Source organism: Euprymna scolopes, chromosome 46, assembly GCF_053919585.1.
Source record: "Euprymna scolopes isolate OS-2025 chromosome 46, ASM5391958v1, whole genome shotgun sequence".
In the NCBI taxonomy this organism is placed as follows: Eukaryota; Metazoa; Mollusca; class Cephalopoda; order Sepiida; family Sepiolidae; genus Euprymna; species Euprymna scolopes.
The window spans coordinates 145,982,293-145,995,742 of NC_136527.1; the positions used below are offsets into that span (position 1 = coordinate 145,982,293).

At 34.3% G+C, this 13,450-nt stretch overlaps 1 long non-coding RNA gene across 2 annotated transcripts in view; it reads right to left on the reverse strand.

Annotated features, from left to right (window-relative positions):
• Window positions 1-13,450, reverse strand: part of LOC145271264 (uncharacterized) — a 39,058-nt gene that overhangs the window by 13,927 nt on the left and 11,681 nt on the right. Inside the window, exon 1 of one of the 2 annotated variants that reach the window (XR_013865789.1) lies at window positions 2,036-2,357. The exons of the other annotated variant lie outside the window; for it this stretch is intronic. This is a non-coding gene — a long non-coding RNA (uncharacterized LOC145271264). Of the gene's footprint in view, window positions 1-2,035; window positions 2,358-13,450 lie in introns of those variants that run through there. 2 annotated transcript variants of the gene reach the window in all.

Below are 13,450 nucleotides of genomic sequence, written 5' to 3' on the forward strand. Positions count from 1 at the left end.
TCCGAAGTGGAATGGGGACAAAAATGGTTGGTCTCATTCAATGCTGCTAAGACTAAGCTTGTTTCCTTCAATAACTACAAGAAACCTTCTCTACCACCAATAGCAATGGCCAAGAACACATTGCCTGAAAGTACTTCTTTTAAACTCCTCGGCCTAACGTTTACAGGGAATATGAACTGGAATAGATACATTGATAGCATTGCCAAGGCTGCTGCAAGGAAGGTTGGCTCCCTCTACCGTGCTAGAAAACTACTTACGCCTGCCAGTATCCTATACCTCTATAAGGCAACCATTCGCCCATGTATGGAGTACTGTTGTCACATCTGGGCTGGTGCATCTGCTGCTTGTCTCTCGCTCCTGGACAGGGTTCAAAAAAGAGTCGCAAACCTGATAGGTCCTGAACTGTCATCTAGGCTTCAACCTCTGTCCCATCGACGAGATGTTGCATCCCTCTGCCTGTTCTACAAATACTTTAATGGTGAATGCTCTGACGAACTGCAAACACTTGTACCTCCCCGACGTAACTACCCCCGACAAACCCGACAAGCTACTAAGTCTCATCCCTTTACAGTGGAGATCCCTAGGTGCAAGAAAGCCTTTTACTCCAATAGTTTCTTCCCCAGAACTGTGGGTCTTTGGAACTCCCTTCCGGGATTCTGCTTTCCCAACTGCAATGATATGCAGAAGTTCAAGTGTAATGTTAACAAACATCTTTCTACTCTTCTCCCTTCATAATGACCCCGCTAATTAATTCCCTAATAGTAGCCCCCTGCTTCAAAGTGGCACTGTGCCTTGTTTGGGGTGATAATTGAATAAAAAAAAAAAAAGTATAGAAGGGAAGGCATTTTCTTTTATCTTAAAACAATTAAATACCGAAAAAAATGGTTGTTGTAATTTATTGTTAATATTTTAATCAACGTCGAATTAAATTATTATTTTCTCAGAAATCACACATAATTTAAGAAAAAAAATCATAATTTTATAATAATATAAATATAACAGCAAATAAAATATTTTTAGGATATTTTTTTAATCATATTTCTCTCATAAAGCATGAGAGAAACAATATTTTTACTGAATTGAAAAAAAGAAAGAAAATAATAATAAGTATAATAATAATAATAATAATAAGAAGAAGAAGAAGAAGAAGGAGAACAACAACAACATCAACATCAACAACAACTACAACAACAACAACAGCAACAACAACGGCAACAACTTATATTTATATTTAAAATGAAGGAACTTGTACAGTTTAATCAAAACATTAAAAAATGAAAATACCGAAAAAAGTTTAAATTATCCGTTTTGGACTGAAGATCTTCAAAAAAAAATTCATTTAATTTTATCGAGTAGTTTATTATTATTATTATTATTATTATTATTATTATTTATGATCGAGTAGTTGATTATTATTATTATTATTTATTATTATTATTATTATTATTATTATTATTATTATTATTATTATTTATGATTATTATTTATGATTATTATTATTATTATTATTATTTATGATCGAGTAGTTGATTATTATTATTATTATCTATTATTATTATTATTATTTATGATCGAGTAGTTGATTATTATTATTATTATTATTTATTATTATTATTATTATTATTATTATTATTATTATTTATTATTATTATTTATGATTATTATTATTATTATTATTATTATTATTATTATTATTATTTATGAGAGCGCGTTGAATAGAAATTGTTGAACATGCCACGGGGAACTCAGATTAACGCGCCGACAATCCCTCCCCATCTTTATTACTAGCTTTTCTTCCTAAAAATCGAACATCATATATCATAACACATTGTTTTTTTTTGTTTTTTTTTTGTTTTTTTACTGTAAAATAAAAACTACTTGATCGAATTAAGTGAATTTTTTTTCGGAGAACTTCGAATTTATACTTTTTTTTTTCAAAATTTTCATTTTTTTTAATGTCTTGATTAAACTGTACAGGTACAAAATGAAAATTAAGGAAAAAAAAAAAAAAAAGGAGGAAAACAAAGAAACTTACCTTTCTCTCCAGGAGTTACATACGAAAAAACATCGGGAGGGATTCGTATTTTTTGTGTTCAAAACACAAAATTTGTTTTGTTTGTTAGGATTTCTCTAGTAAATTGATACAACTTTTGTTTTGTGTGTTCAATTCATTAAGAAATAAAATGTATGAAAATATAAAAGAATCAAAATTAAAAGATGGAAAACACGTGAAATTATTTAAAAAGAAAATCAACTGCTAAAGAACAAAGGATTTAGGTCATCATAAAACGGTGTAATCATTATTTTGTTCCTCGTGTAAAAATGTCCGTTCGTTAGTTAAGTGTGCCGAATTGTTTTCCTATCAAGAATAGATTACGTTTGTCAGTTTCACTGCTTCCGGCATATTTGGATTTCTTTATTGAATTTCTCTTATTTTTTGAATGTCTAATGTTATCAAAGGCAAGGTAAATTACTTTTCTACCTAACTGGATATGTTTTAAGTGTTTTTATTTAATGTAACATGTTTATTCAGCTCGAAAAAACATACAGTGTTTACCGATGTATTGGAAAATTTAAAATGGCGCCCAACTCTCTTTCACACGGTAAGTTTGGGAAAAGAAGTTAAAAATTTTTTTAAAAAATATGCCAAACCCCACGAATATGTCAGCCTATGTTACCTAACAGTATTTTGTCTAGTTTTTTTTAAATTATTTATAACTCTTTTTCCCGAACTTACCATATCCGGACGCCATTTTAAATTTTCCAATACATCGGTAAACACTGTACGTTTTTCGAGCTGAATAAACGTGTTATATTAAATAAAAACACTACAAAATTATACAGTTAGGGAGAAAAATAACTTATCTTGCCTTTGATAACATTTATTTGTTATATATTTGTTTTTTGACAACTTTTTCGAATCTATGCAAAACCAGAATCACTATATTTTATTGAATTGTAAAATAATAATTAAAACAATAACAATAATAACAATAACAACAAAAACAACAACCACTTATATTTATGTTTAAAATTAAATAATTAAAACAATAAAAACTTATATTTATGTTTAAAATTAAAGTTTATGGATTAGATTTGTAAGAAAAAAAGTTTACCTTTCTCTCCAGAATGAATTCGTATTTGTTTTGTTTGTTAGGATTTCTTTAGTAAATTGATACAACTTTTGTTGTTGCAGAGAGTGATCCGTGCTGAAATAATAGCGTTATTATTTAAAAAGCCATTCTTAACATGGGGAGGGGGGTGTTTAATACCTATTCTGTACTTTAACCTTACATTTGAACAAAAAAAAACATAAATTTTTCTCCAATTCATTAAGAAATAAATTATATGAAAATAAAAAGAATTAAAATTAAAAGATGAAAAACAGGCTTTAAACGTAAAATTATTTAAAGAGAAAATCAACTTCTAAAGAACAATGAATTCAGGTCATCATAAGACAGTGTAATCATTATTTTGTTCCTTATGTAAAAATACTCGTTGATTAGTTAAATGTGTTGAATTGTTTTCTATCGTGTTTAAATTATATTTATCATTGTTTAAGGCTTGTATGAAACCGCGCCGGTACGTCGCGTCACCCAGTAAGCCCTTCTTCAGTGCGTCTTTGCTGCAATGTCCACAAGGCCGGATCTTCTGTGATCGTCTAGAGATTTCGTCTTCGGAGATACCGGGTGCTCGTTGACGGAAGCAGTTTCACAAGTAAAAATAAAATAATAATGAAACATCCGCACATCAAAGAATTTGGAATAACAAAGACTCCGGAGATTGGGCTATATAAAATGTATTAAAAGAAAACCATAAAAGCAATATATACAAACATATATACAGTTTGGAGTATGAATTTGTAAGCAAGCATTTAAACTTCTAAGTGGGCTTCCACTTGCTGGAATTCACAAGTCTATTAACTTAACCCTTTTTAGTTAACGGGCAATAGGCGAGGGGGGAAAGAGAGAGAGGCGGTGAGGTGGCTTGACTCTCGGACTCGCTCTGTTTTTCTCCGACTTCTGTTCTTTCTGAATCTGTTTTAATCCTGACTTTCTTGGTCTTTATATAGTAGAGCACTGGGCGGGGCGACAATTACCAATTCCTTCCCAACCAATCAGAATGCTCAATAACCAAATCGTCTGATTCTCTCTCACTGGATAATTTGACTGATGACCAAAAATTGGCCACCTCCCACAATCCAAGATAATTCTAACTCCTCCCCGATCAACCAAAAACGCCCGATAGAAAATAACCAGTTTTCTCTCATTTGATAATTCGGAAACTGCGTAATACGCGATAACCGCATAAGTAAGAAAACTGCGTCCAGAAAAAAAAATGCTTCGTGAATTCTGCACTTAGATGTGATACTTGTCATTTTCAAAGGAAATAAACAAATTATTAGTCTGTTAACATCTCGACAAAATATGTTATTGAAAATTGTCGGGTGGCAAAAAAAAAATCTCTTGATCTAAATTTCAAAACTGCGATTCGGCCTGAGAATGAAAACATTAGGAAGGTCATTTTGGGTTCAAATGGTTTTATCAGAGTCACACCAAATCATTTAATATTTGATTCGAGAAAACATTCTTTGAAGCCGACAAATGTGTGTGTGAAATTTTAACTCCAAAGAAATTATTTATCTTTGCTTTGATCTTGTCACAAATATATTTTGTGACGCCAACAAAGGCAGTTTTTTAGTTCAAAGCAAAAACATAATCTATCTGTTGTGTTTCCAGCTGACACATGAATTGCGTCATTGAATTTGTCACCATCGTTGTACCGAAATCGACCTCGGGTTCAATTAATATTTTGGATTCATTTCTCTTATCCTCAATTTTATCAAAGGAAAAAAAAATACTTTGGTAGAATTGAAGCCAGCAAGGTTCTCTGGTAGTGCCCGGCACAAGATATTAACATTTATCTTTTAGTTAACCGGTATTGCCCGGAATAAAATCTTAACATCTATCTTTCGATAAAATGGTCTGATGCTGCCTTTCTTTGGTGTTACACTTGTTTGGATTTCTTTATTGAATTTCCCTTATTTTTTGAATGTTTAATTTATTAAAATGAAAAAGATACATGAAGATATAAAAATGAGATTTATTTTTAAAACTAAACATTTCATTATTATTTGGATTAGTCGAATTACTGTTAATATACAAGATGAGAACATTAGTCCGAATATTAAAAAAAAAATGTTGAATATTTCACATAAACAACTCAAATAAAAGGAAGGTGTACCGAGCATGCGCGGAAGAGCACATGCGTATGAGTCGGTGAAAAGCGAACGCGGGACTTTTGATTACAAATCAAGTCCACTAATGAACTACACCCATCTTACCCCAAAGTGATGATTTAGTATCGCGCAACGGCTACGAAAGGAACGTGTCTGTCGATTCAACAGTATTTGTTCGTGATGTGGCATGTCAATTTGGCGATGGAGTTCGAAATTGCGTGGACGAATTTGTTAAGGACCGTGCCATCACTTGGTAAAACAAATATATATATATATATATATATATATATATATATATATAATTATTTCCACTGTCAGACAACATTGCAGCAACCAACAGCCACGAAAGCCAACAAAGTCCAAGACTCGAGTTTCAGCCTCATTTGGGCTTATCAGTTTGACACATCCGAGCACAGGATTCGAAACCCGAGCCTTTACCATGCGAGGTATGACCTCTACCAAATGAGCAAATGTGCCGCACACAAGAAAATCTTATTTACTATCATAGATCAAGCAAACCGTTTTTATTACGTGTGTGTGTGTGTGTGTGTGTTTAATGCTTATGCAAATAACAGTTCGAGATATCAAGTCGAGTTGTCAAGAAGAATAAATCTCGTTAGACATGATAATTTTTCCACATTGGGAATCTAAGGTGTATAACAGGCAGGAAATCCTTTTTTTACATAGGGTTCACCACTTATCAAGGCACGGAGGCCACTCAAGGATAAGGGTTATTGAATGTATCAATAAGTCAATGAGATAATTTCGTAGTAATCGTTAGTAGAAATTTGGGTAATTGGATTTTTAAGGGGACGATTCATCAAGAATTTGTTTATGTTGGACTTGAAGACAACCAAATTTTAGTCAGCTGAAAACAGACAAACGGAAGAAAGTTCCACAGGCGTGCAATTCTAAGAAAGAAGCTTTTTTCATGGAATCTACGTTAAAGTTTAGGCACAAATAAAGAATGGGGAATATTATTGACAGTGGATTGAAAGTAGATGAGTTTTTTCGTGACGAGGAGGGGCCATAGAGTGGAGCACAGACGTTGACAAGAAGAATAAATCTCGTTAGATAATTTTTCACATTGAGAATCTAAGGTGCATAATGTGCAGGAAGTCCTGTTGTAATTTAACATCCTGTGTAGACGGAGTCTCTTCGCTCCAGGTCGAGCTGAGGAAATCTGAAGAGAAACTTGATTTTTCATTGGCTAAAGCTTATATACGCATTTTCTAGAATGTTCCGGACTATTTGATGTACTGCTGTGCGCATAACATAGTCCTTTTATCATATGTGTGCAGATAGGCAAATTAGGACATTGTACACTTACGTGCACCTCATGTGCATGTGGGTTTAAAGTGGTGATTGCTATTAGAATGTCTCGTCTGGAAACTTTTTCCGACCAAATAGAATTGTCGCTACAATAGCAACGATATTTCACATTATCATTATTTAAAGGCTTTGCTTGTTGAAATTTGTTAGAGTTCAGCTGAGTCTCATTTTACAACCGTGAAAAGATTGTAAGGATTTAAAAGCAACTTTTTCATTAAGATGTATAGTGCTAAAAAAAGATATCACAATTTAAAAGCAACTGTTTCATTAAGATGTATAGTGCTTTAAAAAAGGTGTAGCAATTTAAAAGCAACTGTTTCATTAAGATGTATAGTGCTTAAAAAAGATATAACAATTTAAAAGCAACTGTTTCATTAAGATGTATAGTGCTTAAAAAAGATATAACAATTTAAAAGCAACTGTTTCATTAAGATGTGTAGTGCTTAAAAAAGATAAAACAATTTAAAATCAACTGTTTCTTTAAGATGTATAGTGCTTTAAAAAAGATATAACAATTTAAAAGCAACTGTTTCATTAAGATGTGTAGTGCTTTAAAAGGAACAATTTAAAAGCAACTGTTTCATTAAGATGTGTAGTGCTTAAAAAAGATATAACAATTTTAAAGCAACTGTTTCATTAAGATGTGTAGTGTTTTAAAAAAATATAACAATTTAAAAGCAACTGTTTCTTTAAGATGTATAGTGCTAAAAAAAGATATAACAATTTAAAAGCAACTGTTTCATTAAAATGTATAGTGCTTTAAAAAAGGTGTAGCAATTTAAAAGCAACTGTTTCATTAAGATGTATAGTGCTTAAAAAAGATATAACAATGTAAAAGCAACTGTTTCTTTAAGATGTGTAGTGCTTTAAAAAAGATGTAACAATGTAAAAGCAACTGTTTCATTAAGATGTGTAGTCCTTAAAAAAGATAAAACAATTTAAAAGCAACTGTTTCTTTAAGATGTATGGTGCTTTAAAAAAGATATAACAATTTAAAAGCAACTGTTTCATTAAGATGTGTAGTGCTTTAAAAATGAACAATTTAAAAGCAACAGTTTCATTAAGATGTGTAGTGCTTTAAAAGGAACAATTTAAAAGCAACTGTTTCATTAAGATGTGTAGTGCTTAAAAAAGATATAACAATTTTAAAGCAACTGTTTCATTAAGATGTGTAGTGTTTTAAAAAATATAACAATTTAAAAGCAACTGTTTCTTTAAGATGTATAGTGCTTAAAAAAGATATAACAATTTAAAAGCAACTGTTTCATTAAGATGTATAGTGCTTTAAAAAAGGTGTAGCAATTTAAAAGCAACTGTTTCATTAAGATGTATAGTGCTTAAAAAAGATATAACAATGTAAAAGCAACTGGTTCATTAAGATGTATAGTGCTTAAAAAAGATATAACAATTTAAAAGCAACTGGTTCATTAAGATGTGTAGTGCTTAAAAAAGAACAATTTAAAAGCAACTGGTTCATTAAGATGTATAGTGCTTTAAAAAAGGTGTAGCAATTTAAAACAACTGTTTCTTTAAGATGTATAGTGCTTAAAAAAGATATAACAATGTAAAAGCAACTGGTTCATTAAGATGTATAGTGCTTAAAAAAGATATAACAATTTAAAAGCAACTGGTTCATGAAGATGTGTAGTGCTTAAAAAAGATATAACAATTTAAAAGCAACTGTTTCTTTAAAATGTATAGTGCTTAAAAAAGATATAACAATTTAAAAGCAACTGTTTCATTAAGATGTGTAGTTCTTAAAAAAGATATAACAATTTAAAAGCAACTGTTTCATTAAGATGTATAGTGCTTAAAAAAGATATAACAATTTAAAAGCAACTGTTTCAGTAAGATGTGTAGTGCTTAAAAAAGATATAACAATTTAAAAGTAACTGCTTCATTTAGATGTATAGTTCTTAAAAAAGATATAACAATTTAAAAGCAACTGGTTCATGAAGATGTATAGTGCTTTAAAAATGAACAATTTAAAAGCAACTGTTTCATTGAGATGTGTAGTGCTTTAAAAATATATAACAATTTAAAAGCAACTGTTTCTTTAAGATGTATAGCGCTTAAAAAAGAACAATTTAAAAGCAACTGGTTCATGAAGATGTGTAGTGCTTAAAAAAGATATAACAATTTAAAAGCAACTGTTTCATTAAAAAAGATATAACAATTTAAAAGCAACTGGTTCATTAAGATGTGTAGTGCTTAAAAAAGATATAACAATTTAAAAGCTACTGTTTCATTAAGATGCATTGTGCTTAAAAAAGAACAATTTGAAAGCAACTGTTTCCTCAAGATGTGTAGTGCTTAAAAAAGATATAACAATTTACAGGCAACTATTTCATTAAGATGTATAGTGCTTTAAAAAAGAATTTTAAATCAACTCTTTCATTAAGATGTGTAGTGCTTAAAAAAGATATAACAATTAAAAACCAACTGTTTCATTAAGATGTATAGTGCTTAAAAAAGAACAATTTAAAAGCAACTGGTTCATGAAGATGTGTAGTGCTTAAAAAGATATAACAATTTAAAAGCAACTGTTTCATTAAGATGTATAGTGCTTAAAAAAGAACAATTTAAAAGCAACTGGTTCATGAAGATGTGTAGTGCTTAAAAAGATATAACAATTTAAAAGCAACTGTTTCATTAAGATGTATAGTGCTTAAAAAAGAACAATTTAAAAGCAACTGGTTCATTAAGATGTGTAGTGCTTTAAAAAAGAACAATTTAAAAGCAACTGGTTCATTAAGATGTGTAGTGCTTAAAAAAGACATAACAATTTAAAAGCAACTGTTTCATTAAGGTGTATAGTGCTTTAAAAAAGATGTAACAATTTAAAAGCAAGAATCTCATATAGGCACAGGCAAAACGGAAGGAGGGGGCAGAAGCATAGTTAGATTAAACAACACATGAAGCGGTCCAGTCAAATATCACCCCACTGACCTCCACTTCACTCTATGCTGAATGGTTTGCTATCGTTAAAGTTTCATATATATTGTACTTACGTTCTGACCAGTACGTTAGTGCTTACACGTATCACTAAAGAACAAATCATGTACGAAAAAAAAACAATCATTTCAAATCCAAAGATTTTTACAATGCAGCTGTTCATAATATCACAATAATAATAAACTTATTTACTAGTAAGAAATCTTAAAAGATTTTAAGGAAATAAAACATGATGAATCACTAAGTAAATTGATGAATAAATAGATTTATTAATTGTTATTATGAAGACGAAAAGGGAGGCGTTAGAAGCACAGTCGAACAGAAACGCCAAAAGAGAAAAATAAGGGCAAAATCAGTCAGCGAGTAAAATTAGAAAAGATTTGTAGCAGACGAAATTGCAACAAGCACAGTAGCAGGAGTTAATTCCTGCGGCTCGAGATTTGAAATACATTTTATTCCGGGCTTGCCTAAACACAAGCCAGCTCCCAGTCACTTGATGAGTATATAAAATATGAAACCAGCAACGCTCCTCTTTCTTTTTTCCTACTGGCTGGCAGCCAAAGCTGCCTGGGGGCTTTGGCCCCAGGTTAACGTGAGTACCACAAGCCAAGATGGTAATCGTCAAAACTTGCTTTCATGTGTGATTCACACACGTGTACTCTTTTTTATGTGTGATTCACACACGTGTACTCTTTTTTTATTTGTGATTAACACACGTGAACTCTTTTTCCTACAACGAGACACAACTCCTTTGTCTCTACTATCGGACGCACGCTCTTACTACACGTCTACACTGAACACTTTTCTCTCTCTTTCTATAGGCCTATAGGACTGTCTAATTCTTTATCTTGACTACTACTGACTATGAAATGGCATTGTTTTATTTTATCCTTGTATGATACGTTATTTTATATCGTATTTCTAATGTCGTACATATTTTTCAATCAAATCACATATATAATCTTAGTACCTGGTAGGGCGATAAATAAAGTAAACGCCGCTGCAACAGGGGTTGTTTGTATTTCGTTAAGGAATTTTAGCTGAACAATATGAGCGAAGGTTTAAGCGGTTTTATATCAGAGAAAATGTCACCAGCCAGAAGGGGCACATCTGGTTCCACGAAATTTGCAGCAAACTTTCTTTTAATATAGGTGTCTCCACTTATAAATGCCCAGAGGCCACTCGAGGATAAGAGTTAAAGAGTGTTTAATAGTCGATGGGACTGTGGAGAAATGCGTGACTTACCTGGATAGACCACGTGCGGGTCGGTCACCGAAAATAAATAAAAAGAAAGAAAAGAAACGGTCAAGACTCTTATTTATAGAGTAGTGATCACGTGAGTTAGAAGAATATGCAAATAGAGGTGAACGATTTTGCGATATAAAAAGCCTGTGTTGTTAAGAGGAGGGGCAGACTGTTGGCAGAAGTCAGTGCTGTCAGACGTGCTTTAGAGTTTTTTTTGTTATATGCTGTGTTCGATTGTTGGGAGAGAGAAAAGAGAAGAGGAGGAACCAAGAAGACATTCTGTAGATACTTAACTTTGTGTTGGTTTTAAGCTATTTCGGCGCTTGGTGTGCGGTTACTAACAATGGACAGATTCGACATTCGCTTAATACCCGAGTTCGACGGATCTACCACTGGACCGGCTGTCGTTGAATGGATTGAAAAGGCAGAGAAAATCTGTAAACTGTGCAAAATTAAAGAACCAGCCACAGTTATCCCCTTGAGGCTAACCGGAGGGGCCTATGCAGTCTACCAACAACTCGGGGATGAACCAGACTGGGATGAAATCAAGCAGAGCCTGTATACAGCATTTGGTACAGATCCATTTGTTGCGTGGCAACAGTTCACAAGCCGGACACTTCAACCCAAGGAAACAGTCGACGTGTACCTAGCCGACCTGCGAAAATTATCTGTACCTTTTGGTGGGGTCAACGATAAAATATTAAGCTGTGCTTTTTTGGTAGGCCTACCCGAGGAGGTCAGTAAACTGTTGCGGGCATCATCAAGAATCGATGAATTGTCAACTGATGAGTTATTGGCCCGAGCTCGAAACATCTGTAAGGAACAGGAACCAATTGCAGCAGCAGCTCGTTTTCGACATGGAGGCAATGTGGACTCTCTTCCAGATAGTAATAAGCATGCCACCCCAGTGTGCTATAAATGTGGGGAGGCCAATCATTTTGCTAAAGAGTGCCGGAGTGATAGGAGAGGTGTATATCCACAATCAAAGAGACCAGTGCAATGCTATCGCTGCAATAAGTTTGGGCACATATCTCGCAACTGTTCGGGAAACGAAGTTGGGGGCAAGGTACTATCGCTACCCTTGCCCCCTGCCAACCAATAAACACAGGATTGCCTGTCATTAGCGTTAAACTTGATGATGTGCAGTGTTCAGCACTTATAGACACGGGGTGTTCCCGGTCTATAGTTAGTGCCCATTGCTGTCCGGTGTGGCGGAGGAACCCAGTCGGCGTTATGACCATCAATGGCTTATCACGGGTATGTTGTGGTGAAGGGACAGTCACAATCTGCACTGAGAAGGGTGACACAGCTAAAGTTGACGTTCTGGTGATGCAGGAGAAACCCCTTGGCTACGACATGTTGCTTGGAATTGATGCAATACAAGCACTAGGAGGCGTTACAATCACAGCAGCTAGAGGTATCAGGCTTGGAGAAGGGAAAGACGTCTGTGCAGCCATGTCGATTGAAGAAAAGGGCTTCTGTGCTACATTTGATGACAACGAAAGGGTGTGGACTGCAAAGTGGAAATGGGCCATGGGCCAGGAACCAGATCGGCTGTGCAACACGATTCCAGAGTATGCAGTTTCTACCAAGAATAGGGCCGCATATGAAGAAGAACTTCAGATGTGGATTGACAACGGTTGGTTAATACCATACCCACAGGAACGTCTGGGACCACCCAAGGGATTAATTCCGCTCATGGCTGTTGAACAACCTACCAAAGAAAAAATTCGTCCCGTAATGGATTACCGAGAGTTGAATCGGCATGTTGATGCGTTTACCGGAAACGCAGATGTGTGCGCTGCTAAACTGAGAGAGTGGCGTCAAAAAGGGAGCAATGTAGCACTTCTGGATCTAAAGAGGGCCTACCTGCAGATACGTGTCCATGAGTCATTATGGCCGTTTCAGACAGTACGACTCAAGGGAAAACTATATTGTTTGACACGTTTGGGTTTTGGCCTAAACGTAGCACCCTTGATTATGACAACCATTATTAAAACTGTTTTGATGCAGGATGAGACCACAGCAAAAGCTGCTTCAGCCTACATAGATGACATCTATGTTAATGAGGACATAATGTCTGCGGATGCAGTTCGAATAAAACTGAAAGCGTTTGGGTTAATAAGCAAAGACCCTAAGCGCCTAAAGGATGGAGTGCCCGTGCTAGGCCTCGAGGTCTGGGAGGAGGGCAATACGTTGCGATGGAAACGAGGGAGCCCACTTCCAAAGTTACCCAATGTATTAACAAGACGTACTGTGTTTTCTATCTGTGGTAAATTGGTAGGACATCTACCTGTCTGTGGATGGCTCCGATCGGCAACAGGAGTGGTGAAAAGACGAGTGACTACAGTAACAAAAGGATGGGACGATGTTGCGGATGATGATTCTCTCCAACAAATGATGGCTGAAATGTTGTCCAGAGTGCATAGGAATGACCCTGCCCGGGGTGAGTGGCAAGTGTCTGGAAACGAACTAAATGCATGGGTTGACGCAAGTTCGTTGGCTACAGGTGTCGTGTTGGAGCAACTAGGTGTTGTTGTGGAAGATGCATGCTGGCTTCGTCCGAAAAATGATGCCCAACATATAAATTTGGCAGAACTTGATGCCACGTTAAAAGGTCTTAATCTCGCATTGCAATGGCAGACTAATGTTGTGCATCTCCACACTGACTCATTGTGT